This window comes from Polyergus mexicanus, unplaced genomic scaffold, assembly GCF_030449975.1.
Source record: "Polyergus mexicanus isolate NDT 795.1 unplaced genomic scaffold, iyPolMexi1.0 SCAF_2, whole genome shotgun sequence".
In the NCBI taxonomy this organism is placed as follows: domain Eukaryota; kingdom Metazoa; phylum Arthropoda; class Insecta; order Hymenoptera; family Formicidae; genus Polyergus; species Polyergus mexicanus.
This window is the reverse complement of record NW_027223322.1, coordinates 5,912,470-5,926,030: the sequence shown is the minus strand read 5'-3', so window position 1 is coordinate 5,926,030 and position 13,561 is coordinate 5,912,470. Positions and strand designations below refer to the sequence as shown.

Below are 13,561 nucleotides of genomic sequence, written 5' to 3'. Positions count from 1 at the left end.
AACGCTCACCTTTTGAGAGCAAATTGTTATGCAGCGATTGTAATGACTCTGTACAATACCCGAGAGTATGTATCTGTAAAGAAGGAGCACACCTTCGATAATCGGTGGTCGATAAACCCGGGCATTTTAATTATACCCGAAGAACTTTCCACGTGGTCAGCGGAATTCATTCGCGACCTCGCTCTTTCCTCCCCCCACCCCCCGCCCGTTGTAATTCTATTACGGCGGAAAAGAGGATTAAGTCGGAACGACGCGTAGAATAGTGTTCTGTCCTCCGGTCACCCTCCGATTAATCCGCCGATTATTTTCCCGAGCTCTCGTCCTTACGAGGCATCACGTCTTATATCAGGTTGGTCTCGTATACGGTTATACGGTACCATTTTTGGAGCGCGTACGGGATTTTTATTCTCGTGAATATCTTCCTCTCCTTTGAGGTGCGACGAAAGGTCACGGGGTGAGAGATCGATTGTGACGGAGCTCCACTTGGCAATGGTGGGCGAGTTTTTGCTCCGAATATAAAATTAGGCGCGTACACGGGCCGGCCGCGGGCCGGGATCTCGGACGTAAATAGATCATCGTTAGAATGCGGCACGTCTTATTCACACTTACGTAAACAGGTCTTGAGGACGCGAGGTTCACATAGCAGCTGGACGAATAAGGAAGTGATGAGCGAACGAGAATATCTCTCTATTTTTGCATCGTACATAAATATGCTATTTGCATATTTAACAAGACATTTAAAAATACAAAAATCAGTGCTAGCGTAAAGAGTTTATATAATTTATAATTATAATTATATATATAATTTATAATTTTATAATTAGTATATATTTAAAAAAAATTATATCATATTAAGTATATATAATTATATATAATTATTTATAATTTATATATATAATACGATATAAATAATATATATATATATTAGGTGTACAACTTTGCTTCCGCCGTTTTCCTATAGATGGCTTTAGCGGGTAAGTAGTGGTCGAAATAAATAGATCATAGACGTCATGCGATAAACTTGGGCATCTGTCAACATAACCCCATAGAAACATTAGTCGATTTGTGTCTGCATCATAAAGTTATTCTCGATTGAAAATGTCAGTTTACGAGCCAAATTCTCGTCATTTGCGGGAGATTTTAATTTTCTGCTTCAATATGAAGAAATCTGCGGCTGAGGCTCATCGAATGCTCTCGAATACTTATGGTGAAGCCGCTATTAGCGAAAGAACGTGTCGTGAGTGGTTTCGACGCTTCAAGAACGGTGATTTTCACGTCGAAGACCGGCATAGCGGTGGAAGAGAGAAGGTTTTCGAGGATGCAGAGTTGGAGGCATTACTTAACGAAGACTCGAGTCAAAGTCAAAAAGAATTGGCACGATCATTGGGAGTGGACAATACTTTGAATCATAAATGTATAACCAGTTTTTTACAATAAAGCCTCGAATTTCGGAAAAAAAAACGGCGGTAGCAAAGTTGTACACCTAATACATATAATTAATTACAAATATACTACTTTCCAACGACATCATTTTAGCGATGAAGATGAAGACGTCTTTGCTTGAAATGGTCAAATTTTAACTCACGAAAGAGAAAGATATGTAAAAAGAAAATTTCGGAATTTACCAAAAGAATATTTACCTCGCATCGGAAAATTTTCATTCGCGGGGGAAAAATACGGAGGCGAATGAAAGAGCGTACTTTTCCAGGACGAGGTAGTCGCGCACCGTCATCATTATTATCGTTGTTTACCAACACTTTTCCGCGTTTTAGCGGTCCCCGTGCGCGCGCCTTTACCTTTTCTCGTACGGAAAACTCGTACGCGTCACGGTAAAACGCTCTCGAATAAAAGAAGTTACGGAACGAGTAAAGTTGTAGTTTCCGCGGCTGCGGGATTACGGTCTCGCTCTATCGAGCGTTTCAAAAAGGACCGCCTCTCCTCCGAATCGATATCCTTCCGGGTTGTATATGCGCCGGGCGTATATCGCTGTAGGAGATAAAAGAAATTCTTCGGACTAATTGTAAATGGCAGACGAAACCGACTTTAACCTTGGCTTGAAAATATCGCTGCGCGCCGATTATAGCTTATAAAGATCTCGCGGCGAGACGGGAAATCGCGATCGCAGATTTTCCTCGAATAGAACGTTTCGCAATCCGATATTAATAGGCCATTCGGATTAAAATCGCGGAGAAATTTGATTTCTATGTTTACTCGCGCGGCGAGACCGAGATGTGCACTTGTTTCTTGACGTTCGTCGATTTTTCGAGCACAAAAACAGCGAAATACTTGAATCGCGCGCGCGGAAAGAAACGCTCGAATGAGAACGCTAAAAAAAAAAAAAAAAAAGAAGGAAAGAAAGCTAGATTACTTACGCGTGAGATACTTTCTGGAAAAAGAAATAAGCTCCTCGTGTAATCGCGAATACTTTATGCAACACGCGACGCGAATGAGCTTTTCGCGGTGCATTTTATTACATAATGTGCGGCGCCGATTCAACCGCGCGGAATTTCAACGCGATGTTCTCTTACACGAAGGCATTCGAATCGCGATACCTTTCGGTGGCGCGTTCGCGTTGCACTGGAAGAAGTATCGATCGGGGTTCATGTCTCGAAGGTGTTTTTTTTTTCTTCTTCTTCTTCTATCTTTCCACCTCCGTTATATCGCTTCTTCTCGCGCGATTAAAGACAGACGAAATGAAATTTTCTCAGACCGTACATTTCTTCGAAGATGCGTATCTTTGCGTTAATTTTACATAGGTAATTTTTTGGAGGACAAGTAGATGTCTTTCGAGATGGTTGAAGATAAAATATGAAGATCATGATTATTTCGACAAAGTTTTCACGATGTTTCTACGGAGGTGATCCGAGTTAGTGCAACCTATCCTGAGATAGTTTGGCTCGTGTTCATCGCAAATCTCTATCCGGCGTTATCGGTTGAAATATCGGCGATTTCAAGATCCGCTTCCTCCTAGTTTCTCATTCGCGCTTCTTCCATATTTCTTCATAGGATTGAGAATCCTGCATTCTCTTGAAGAATATTTTTTCAGGAAAAGTCAGTTTTTTATGGTATACTGATTCTTCTCAGCGCCAATATTGCGTAAATATTAGATATCCGATTTTCCTATTAAAATTTATATCCCTTAAAAAGCTAAAAATCTAAGATCTTATTTTAAAAAGAAAATTGAAAAGTTCTTTTTTACACGATAAAAGGATGTATTTTGTATTGCCGTTAACGACAGTTCTGTTTCGCTTTTGATTTTATTTAAAAAAATATAACGAACCTTTCGCGCATTTAACTTTGTGTGGAAACGGTTAGTTAAATGCATATTTACTCTTACACTCGTATTGCGCTAAAAGTGAATTGACAAGGGTCTTAAGGAGTTTTACATTTATATCGACCGTGAAATATTTTAATTAATCAAAATTATATTCTCTGCTCTCTCGACAAGAATCTTTAAGAAATCTGTTTATTTATTCTCCAATCTTGGGCGAGTTTAGATCCTTCTCGAAGGTAATCCAGCCCAATGACAGTCGGTGATTTTCGCGTTGCAAATCTTGATCATGAAACGCCGTCGAATATCAGTGAGACATCGTCAAAGTCCTTTTCCCTTTCCCTCATGGCTATTCGTCTCTCTTTTCCTATATAAGGAACACCTCTTTCCGGGGCGGCCACCGACGATCGATCACCACCTCGCCCTTTCGCGTTTCTTCCTTCCGGTTTTCGCGATGGTAACCGCGCCAACATTCACGAATCCGCGAAAATCTTCGTCGCTTTTCGTTGAACAGCCTTATAAAGTTGCTTAAAAAATATATTTCAAATATCTGTACAATTAAAATGAACAATAGCTTTAACTTCTAGCTTTAAAATAGATCATTTTAATGCCATGAAAATACTCACACAAATGCCACTTTTTTATCTAAAAATATCTCTTACGAACATTTTACATTTCACTCAATGTGTGTGTGTGTTTGTAGGAAAATATTTTTCTTCCTATTTTTATTTTATTCTTCCTATATTTATTCCTCGATTGTGTATGTCATAAATAATATAATAATAAGACCCATACTTGTTCATAAATAATTATTTAAATGTATTAAAACCATATCGATTTTATATCTGCAGTTAGATCCTAGATATGAATATTGAGAATGAAAGATTTTTTTTTTTTTTTATTTAAGTTGCAATATAAGGGCAAATTGTGTCTATTTATTTCCTTATTAGATCTAGTAATGTCTCTCCAAGAGACGATAAAGCATTTTGAGAACTGTCCTTAATATCCGAAATTCAATCATGAATTATTTACATTATTTTATTTACTAAAAGTAAAACAGTAATTAAACCAAACAAGGTAGTCGCGATCATAAATCATAATATTTACAACGAACAGACGGGACGGTTAATCTCGAGAATGACGCCATCGAGGGATTCTCGTTTTCCATAATGTCTCCCTGTTAAAGTAAATTAGTCGATAATGAGAATATCTGAATACATTAATTATGTATTCGACAATGAAGGCAGCCAAGTGAGCCGGATATAATATCGCAATTACATTCTGCTGTGGACATGGCGAACGGATATAATTTACATATCCGAGAGGAGGGTTCCCCTCTTTGTGTACCTTTCATATTTAAAAAAATACATTCTATCTGTCTGCGATAACAAAGGTGATATTTCATCTCACAATATAGTTTATACGAATTCTGTGTGTGGAATTATGATTATTTTCGTTAATCGGAAAACGATCCTTTATTCCAATCGCGTATGTAAATACGACAAGAAAGGAAAAAGAAGATATAAAAATTAGATAAAAAGGGATTTGTGTATAAAATAATTACAGAAACGATGAGAAAACAATTATCGAAGACAATAAATTAATTCGACTAAATCGTTGTTATATTTGACCCTCTATCGCAGCGCGCGTTGCTAATTAATAATTACACGAAAAATTTTTGAAAGCGCAATATTCGTCAGCCATTAAAAATATCGATTATCATCGTCGATGATCACAACAGCGGGATGAAAGTATAAAAATACCTGGAAAAAAGATTAATTTGCATAAAGAATCGGAGGAAAGATAATCCGTATAAACGACCAGCGAGAGAAACTCTTCGTTCATCCGTGTCGAACCTGTTCGAGGAAATTCTATCGATGTCTATTGTAGCGCATCGAGATAGAAAGAATAACCAGACGAGAAAGAGAGAGAGAGAGGGATACACGTTTTCGCGTTTTTAGTGTCGCGTGAACAATTGCGTGTATCTCCGTGTGCAAACGATAATCGCGGGTTTCTCCCCATTGTTTGCCGCGATCATTGAGGTAAAGCAGCGGCTCTCTATTGACATTCTCATCTTTGACAACTTATTTTTGTTACTAATGTAAACGTGCGTCTTTATACAGTGCAGACTAAGCATCATCTCAGAGATGGAGCGTCTTTTAAAAAAAAAAATATATATATATATATCGGATAATATTGTATTCTTGATGTGACTGAATGGAATTTAAAATTTTCCAGAAACAGAATAATATTGAATATCTCTGTTGGATTTGAAAGCGTGAATCGGATAGCGCCGTTTAAACATTTCCAGCGTTCCAATGAGTCACACTGTAAATCCAGTTCTCTAATCATCGAGATAAAAAGAACATGCTTTTATTAAATAGCCATTTATAAATTACGAAAAATACTTGAAAGAAATATTCGTTCCTGGAAGAGTATCCGTGTATTATGACCTGCATGTATATCATTTTAATATGAGGGATTTACTGTTTTTTATATACCGATAGGATTATGCAGTTGATGGATATCATTGAAGCGATGAAGTAATTATTTCCTTCGGAGAGAAACGGGAATTCCACCAGGATAAACCGCCGTGAAAAAAGAGATAGATAATTAATGCTCTCGATTGGGATCATTGTATATTTACCAGTTTCTAATACTTTGATCTCTCGTAATATAATAACGAGACGGTCATTTCTTTTTTTCCGCGTAATTAAAGCATAATATATTCATAATAGGCACGTGTCGGCGTTAATCGATGAAATATAAATCTTTATGCAAGTTTTTTTTTTTTTTTTAATTGCATGACTCGCGCATTAATTATAATTTTTTATTTGACACATTCTTTGATGTTTTCTTTCCCGCGTTAAATAACGATCGATTGTACATTTTGCGTTATCGCGAAACGCGAACGGCGATAGAGAATCTTTTTGCAGCCTCTTACAGTATCTCACGGATATTTCCCAAGTTCCATTCTCCAGGTACGCACGATAAATCCTTCCCCTCCTTCTTCGAGTGTCTATCTAACGGTGGTAAAAAAAAAAAAAAATGACGATACGATCACCGATACGTTGTAATCTTGCGCGGCGGATACAAAAACAAAAGCAAGAAAAAAAAACGGAAAGGAAAATCGATAAAAACGTAGTACGTGTTGCAGGCTCAATGATCGACAATCGCGATCGATATTTTGCCCCGAGATTCGATTTATCGCAGAATAAACGACAGGTTGAACACGTGGATTATCTATAAGAGACTATAGGAGAAGATACTCGGAATTACACGTTGTATAACGTGAGATAATAAATACGGGAACTTTAGCGGAGAGTTTAAGGCCGCCGTCGTTGAACAAATTGGTCATAAAATTCCTAAACGGGCGACGCAGTTACTCTCTTAAGGGGCGCCACGACAGAGGAGAGAAAATATATAGGAAATAATGCAGCGAAAATCTCTTCGTTCGTCCAAGAGCGAGCTCTGAGGATGACAACCGGCCGTATTTTCGCGGATAATGGGTTTCTTAGCTCTCTCTATCTTTCTCTCTCTCTCTCTCTCTCTCTCTCTGTCTCTTCTGACTTCTTATTCTTCTTCGATCATTAAGAGCTTTCTTCCGTTTCTCCGCAGACGATGAAATTATCGGGCGTGCCTTCACTTCCGCATGCGTCGCATCGTTTGTCGTAAATTTTTGATTGTACAAACGCCGCTCTCTCGAACGCACTCTCTTGCACGCTGACAAATTAATTCCCTTCGTTCGCAATGGAACGGTGGAAAATTCGTAGAGATCGCCGTTTCATTCTCCTCGACGGAGATGAAAAAGCGAGCGTCTCACGATCCTTTCACATCCGTCTTGCTACATCGTCGCGAATATCTTCGTTCCTTCTATCACTATCGATCTCGAGTCATCGATTGCGAATTCATCTCGATTCAATTCTTTTTCGGGCAGTTTATTATATCCAGCCGAATGGAAAGAAAAATATTTTCATACAATCACGTGGATATATTATTTGGCGTTTCATCTCAAACTTTCCAATGTTTGGGAGCGTTGGAATTCGAAATCTCTTATATCGTATCTTATCATAACCTGGTTCTGATCGGAATAGTAAATCAAATATGGCGAAACATTGAGGCCACTTACGTGGTAAGTTATCTCGGTCGAATACAGAAACGTTCAAGAATATATTGCTCGACGAACCTTTGTGCTTTCTCGATGAAATTTTTCATTTTAATTCTCGCTCGCAAGATAAACGATAAATCGATATGATTGCGTCGCGAGCATCAGTAATTAGGTCAATCAACGATACGGTGACACGTTGCCATTTCGGTTTCGTGCCGTAATATCGGACGCAACTTGCGGAGAAAAGAGAGAGAGAGAGAGAGAGAGAGAGAGAGTGGAGAGAGTGGTAAGAGCATAATAAAATCTATTTTCCATTTGGACCGATTCATAAAGTTCGCGCGCTCACGCGTGCAATCAAAGTGCGTTTTATTTTAAATTGCTTCACGATGATAGCGCGGCGTTTAATTGAATCTTGTACCTCGTAAAAATAAACGATTGTGAACGAATCGTTCATTCTGAAAGCTACAGTTTGCCAAATTTAAATTAACGGCATTCCCACCGTTATCGATTAGGATAGAAATAACTTTTTCAGAGAGAGAGAGAAAGATAGTAATATTTATTTTATTTAAAAAAATATATAATTTGTATATACATACATATAAAAAAAAAATAATAATAATAATAATAATAATACATTTATTCTAATCTCGCGGTATGAAATAAACTTTATGAATTATTGTTAGAGATACAGACGTTCCTTTTAAGTGCCTTCTATGAGATAAATTTTATCACAAGTTTTTTTGAAATATACGAATAAAAATTAATGCGTCGTATTTTATTTACGATTAAATAAACAAAATTTCGCGAAAGATAGAATCGCAATTGGCGGCGAGCCAAAAAATGCGTGACGTAATGCCACTTTGGCCCAGGTCCGGGATGATTCGATGGGGTGGGGGGAGGATGACCCTTCGGAGAGTGCTCGGCATCTTTTCCGTAGGAGGAGCGCTCCTACGTGTCTACCTATCTACCTACCTACCTACCTACCTACCTACCGACCTATGTATTTGGTGCGCTATTTAAATGGAGGCTTATAGGGCAGGTCCGCGTTCTCGCCTTGTTATCTGGAGCAGCAGCGCCCGTGTCCGCGGAGACTGTGTCGTATTGATCTGTCGGTCCGCCTGGCACCGCGCTCGAGAAAGAGCGAGAAGATAGGGTAGGAGAGAGGTGGGAAAGGAAAGAAAGGCGACGGGAGTATCCGAGAGAGAGAGAGAGAGAGAGAGAGAGAGAGGGCGAGAGAGCGAGGGGGAGAGGGAGGATTTATTATAACCTACACAATAAAGTTCAATAAGAATCGCCTCCAGTGGAGTAGGTCGATCCATAATGGATGATGCGAGTGCGTTCCTCCCGATAAGTAAAGGCTATCCACGATAAGCGTTAAAAATGAGAAAAATGTTCCGCGAACGTTTTTCGCGATGTGTCTTATTTACAATGCGACACGGTAATTCGCCCAATGTGTCAATCTGGGAAACGAGAATCTCGCCCGATCGTTTGTTTGCGTATCGCGCGCTTAGGTTTCGATTCTTAAATACGCCAATGGGATTTCATCGCAATCGTCGATCAATGCGGCGCGAAATCTGTCACTCGGTTTACACGGAGAACGAGATTAGGCGAGCGTCACGCGAGCGACCGGTCACGTGTCCGAGAATGGTCGGGATTTAAACGCGCGTGAGGATTCGCATCCTCAAGGTTTCACGCGATCAATTCTCTTTTTTCTTCTCGTACATAAAAGACCAGACGAAGGCACGAAGTAACGATCGTCCTGACGCGTTTCACGATGCTCGTAAGAAGATTCTTACGAGCCTCAGAACGGAACCCTTTATTATTTTGTTTACGGATCTTTGGGGATCAATTGTGAAACCCGCATTACTCTCTTAAATGGAATCAGATAATATTATTACTGATAGTAGTGGCATCAGTTACAAGTATAGCTCTGCAAACAATGAAATCTCACTGGGAAGAATCAGTTAGTGGTGGTAGATGTTTCAATCAGTGATATTTAAAAAAATGCATCTTATATATTGGGTAATTGCATAAGTTCGTGCCCGATTTAAATATAAACTTCAATAGATTATATTTTAGAGATAACACTTTTATTAATCAATTATATAGTCTCCATTCTTTTCTACAATGATTTTCCAACGATCTATAAGCTTGTCGATTCCATTTTTGAAGAAAGAACTTGGTTTTTCTTGAAAAAAGTTTGTAAGGTGGTTTTCGACAGCTTCCTCGGAATTGAGATTCTTGCCATTTAAACTATTCTGCAAAGACCGGAACAGATAAAAATCTGAAGGCGCAATATCTGGAAAATATGGCGGGTGCTGCAGAATTTCCCATTGCAACTCCTGCAGTTTTCCTGCAGCTTATTCCTTTCAATCGGGAGATGCGACACCCACGTATCAAGCTTGGAAATGTATCCAAGCTTTTTTAAATGACGAAAAGCGGTTGAATTATCGATGTTCAGCCTCTCAGCAATATCCTCAGTTGTAATCCTTGGGTTTCTTTCCACTAAGGCATACACAATGTCACCATCAATGCCAGAAGGCCGTCCAGAGCGGGGTTGATCCTCCATGTTGAAATCATCATTTCGAAATCTGCCAAACCACTTTTTGACTGTTCGGAGAGCAGAAGCGCGATCCAAATAAACGCTTTGAATATTTTTTTGTGCAATCCCAACACTCACGCCTTTCCGAAATTCATATAGCATTACATGCCGCAAATGCATCTTTCGTTCTCCATTTTTAATGATTTCTCTTATGCACAAATGGACTTATATGAACAATATCTGACGCTAAATTGACATAAGACAACGTCATCTATTCGGTGTAAGCAACAATTACCACACGAAAACAATAGAACTCCGCCATGCAGTAACTTAATGCCATCTATGAAAATCGGGCACGAACTTATGCAATCATCCAATATATTATAATATTTTATATAACAATATATACTTTGTTAAAAAAATATATATCTGAATTTTATCATGAATTTTGTTCGTCTTACGTGGATTTATCACATTTTAAAAGAGTAAAAGAGTACAATGTACATATGATTCTGAATTAAAATACTAGTTATAAATCTTACCGCTATATTCAATGAAAGATAAGGAGCAACGTATGAATATTTTCACTTGAAGATCAATGAAATATTCACCATCGATCTTGTCACTGCTTTAATCAGTGACATTTTCACCGATTTAAGAGAGTATATATATGTACGCCGTTTGTTTTGAAATTTTCAATTAAGAGCATTGCCACACGAACATCACACGGTTATTCCATCGATCTGTCAAATATAATAGTTACGAAAGTTCCATCTCGCCCGGGACTCCACCAATCATCATTACGGCGTCAACACGATGCGTTTCTTCGCGTCCGGCTTATAAAACACCGGCATTCAGAAATAAATGGACGTGACTCGGCCGAGGACGACTTATTGTATATAACCGACGGACATTACGCAAAGGCGATTCCTCCCGCGTTCTGGAACGAAGTAACCCTCGCGGAACGATCAGGTAATCCCTCAAACAGGTTTTAAATTAGAATCGATTATTCGACGGCACTCTCGTGACACTTTCCAGAACATCTCTTGGGTGACTTTGGATTTAGAGTTTCGTCGACGACGCCTTTATTCGATACGAGGCACGTCGGGGCGCGCCGTCTTGACCCAATTTCCATCACCGGCGTAATTAAATCAGTTGTCCGCTGTTTCTTCGGGGATCGATTAAGTGGGTGTATACCCTGAGCTGGGAGTGCGCGCGCGCGCGCGGGCTTTGACAGATTTAATGCGCTCCGTTGAATCTCGAATCAAGAGAATTGTTCCAAATTAGTTGCGATAATTAACTCGAGCGTTCGAAATCACGGTAACTTTGAAAATTATTATCTCTCTCTCTCTCTCTCTCTCTCTTACACACACACACACACACACACACGCGCGCGCGCGCGCGAGTAGTTCCCCCAATTGGCGTCTAAAAAATAATTCACATATGCAAGGCCGAGACATTGAAAATATTAACGGGCATTATTTAATGGAAGATATTGCTTAAATATTGCAAATATCAATGGATTATTATTCTCGATTATCTTTTAAATCGTTAGTCTCGAATCTAATGAGAGAAAGTAACTTTTGAAAGGAGAACGATTCTTGATTAAAAAAAAAAAAAAAAAAAAATCCCATTTCATATTTTGGAATATTGTATCGTTTTTCGTGCGATCTGATATTTTTCCTCTACTTTTGATCTCAATTTTCAAACTAACATTTATTTCGATACTTCAAGTACAGTTAAATCACATCCGTTTAAAAAAGTATTTAATCTATAGTTTTGCCAAAAGTTTCTCTGTTAAATATTTAAATAGGAAATTGTTTATTCGAAGTACAGGATCGAGAAGCTTAATTTTTTTTATATAAATAAAAAAAAGCAACTATAAAAAGAGATTGTAAATTTTTATTTATTAAAAAAAGGATACAGATCGAATTTCTTTATTATCTCTTCTCACAATCTCAATTACATACGTACATACATACATACATACATACATACATATATACATACATACATACATATATATATATACTTTGTAGATACTTAATATTTCCGTCAATAATTTTGAATAGAAAGCATTTTTTAATGTACGCAAATATATATATATATATATATATATATATATATATATATATATATATGTGTGTGTGTGTGTGTGTGTGTGTGTGTGTGTGTGTGTGTGCGCATGTGTATTTATTCCTTTACGAGGCATTAAATTTCTTTAATCATTAAGCCATGTCCCATTCGATTGCACTTTTATTCAACCTGTGAGCTACTGCTCTTCTTTCATCCTTGTCCTAAGAGACGACTTAACGACGGCATCGGGAATCACCTTGTTCGCGCCAGCTACGTGATCACGATACGTCACGTCGTAGCGAGTACTCTCGTCGAGTGCATTGATCTGGCGCGATCAAGCGATCGAGGTATCTCGCGCGCGCACGATGACTCGACGAAGCGAGTAACGCGAGCGAGTGCCCGGGGATAGGGGGAGGAGGAGGTGGGAGGGGAGGGGAGAGAGGGTTAATTAGCCGGATACGCCACTTCTCTCCTATCCCTTCGTCTATCGCCACGACGTCGCGTCGCGACAAGGACGCGCCGCGCTGTCGCTTCTCGCACACAATTCCTCTCCACGTGGAGAATATCAGCCCCGTACGCGCGGAGCTGGAGGGAGGGAGGGAGGGAGAGAGGGTGGATAAAATCCCCCCGCGCGCTCCATTGACTTGATTCGTCGAAGGACGCTTTATATCACCGGCCCACATACCAATGCACCTCTTCTGTCTCTTCGCGCGACCTCCATTCAATCCGGCGTAAATATTGTACAAAGCGCGCCGGCAACCCGGGCTCGATCTCGCATCTCTACGAGAGGAGGAGGAGGAGAGATCGAGGGGAAAAAAATCCCTTTGACACTTTGACACCTGCCGCCGCGAATCCATCTCTTCGACTCGTGGATAATTAACGGGCGATAACAAAGTTAACGTGATTTTCCAGTGATCGGTAATAAAAAACTGGTGAAGATTTGTAAAAATTGCATTTGTGTTTCAGAAGAAGAGCGTTATTTCATTCAAAATATTGGATGATTGCATAAGTTCGTGCCCGATTTTCATAGATGGCATTAAGATGCTGCACGGCGGAGTTCTATTGTTTTCGTGTGGTAATTGTTGCTTACACCGAATAGATGACGTTGTCTTATGTCAATTTAGCGTCAGATATTGTTCATATAAGTCCATTTGTGCATAAGAGAAATCATTAAAAATGGAGAACGAAAAGGTGCATTTGCGGCATGTAATGCTATATGAATTTCGGAAAGGCGTGAGTGTTGGGATTGCACAAAAAAATATTCAAAGCGTTTATTTGGACCGCGCTTCTGCTCTCCGAACAGTCAAAAAGTGGTTTGGCAGATTTCGAAATGGTGATTTCAACATGGAGGATCAACCCCGCTCTGGACGGCCATCTGGCATTGATGATGACATTGTGCATGCCTTAGTGGAAAGAAACCCAAGGATTACAACTGAGGATATTGCTGAGAGGCTGAACATCGATAATTCAACCGCTTTTCGTCATTTAAAAAAGCTTGGATACATTTCCAAGCTTGATACGTGGGTGCCGCATCTCCTGATTGAAAGGAATAAGCTGCAGGAAA

At 39.3% G+C, this 13,561-nt stretch overlaps 1 protein-coding gene across 3 annotated transcripts in view; it reads left to right on the top strand.

The window, feature by feature from the left end:
* LOC138944724 (protein Tob1) overlaps positions 1-13,561 on the top strand; it is an 81,124-nt gene that overhangs the window by 60,764 nt on the left and 6,799 nt on the right. The window lies entirely within an intron of this gene.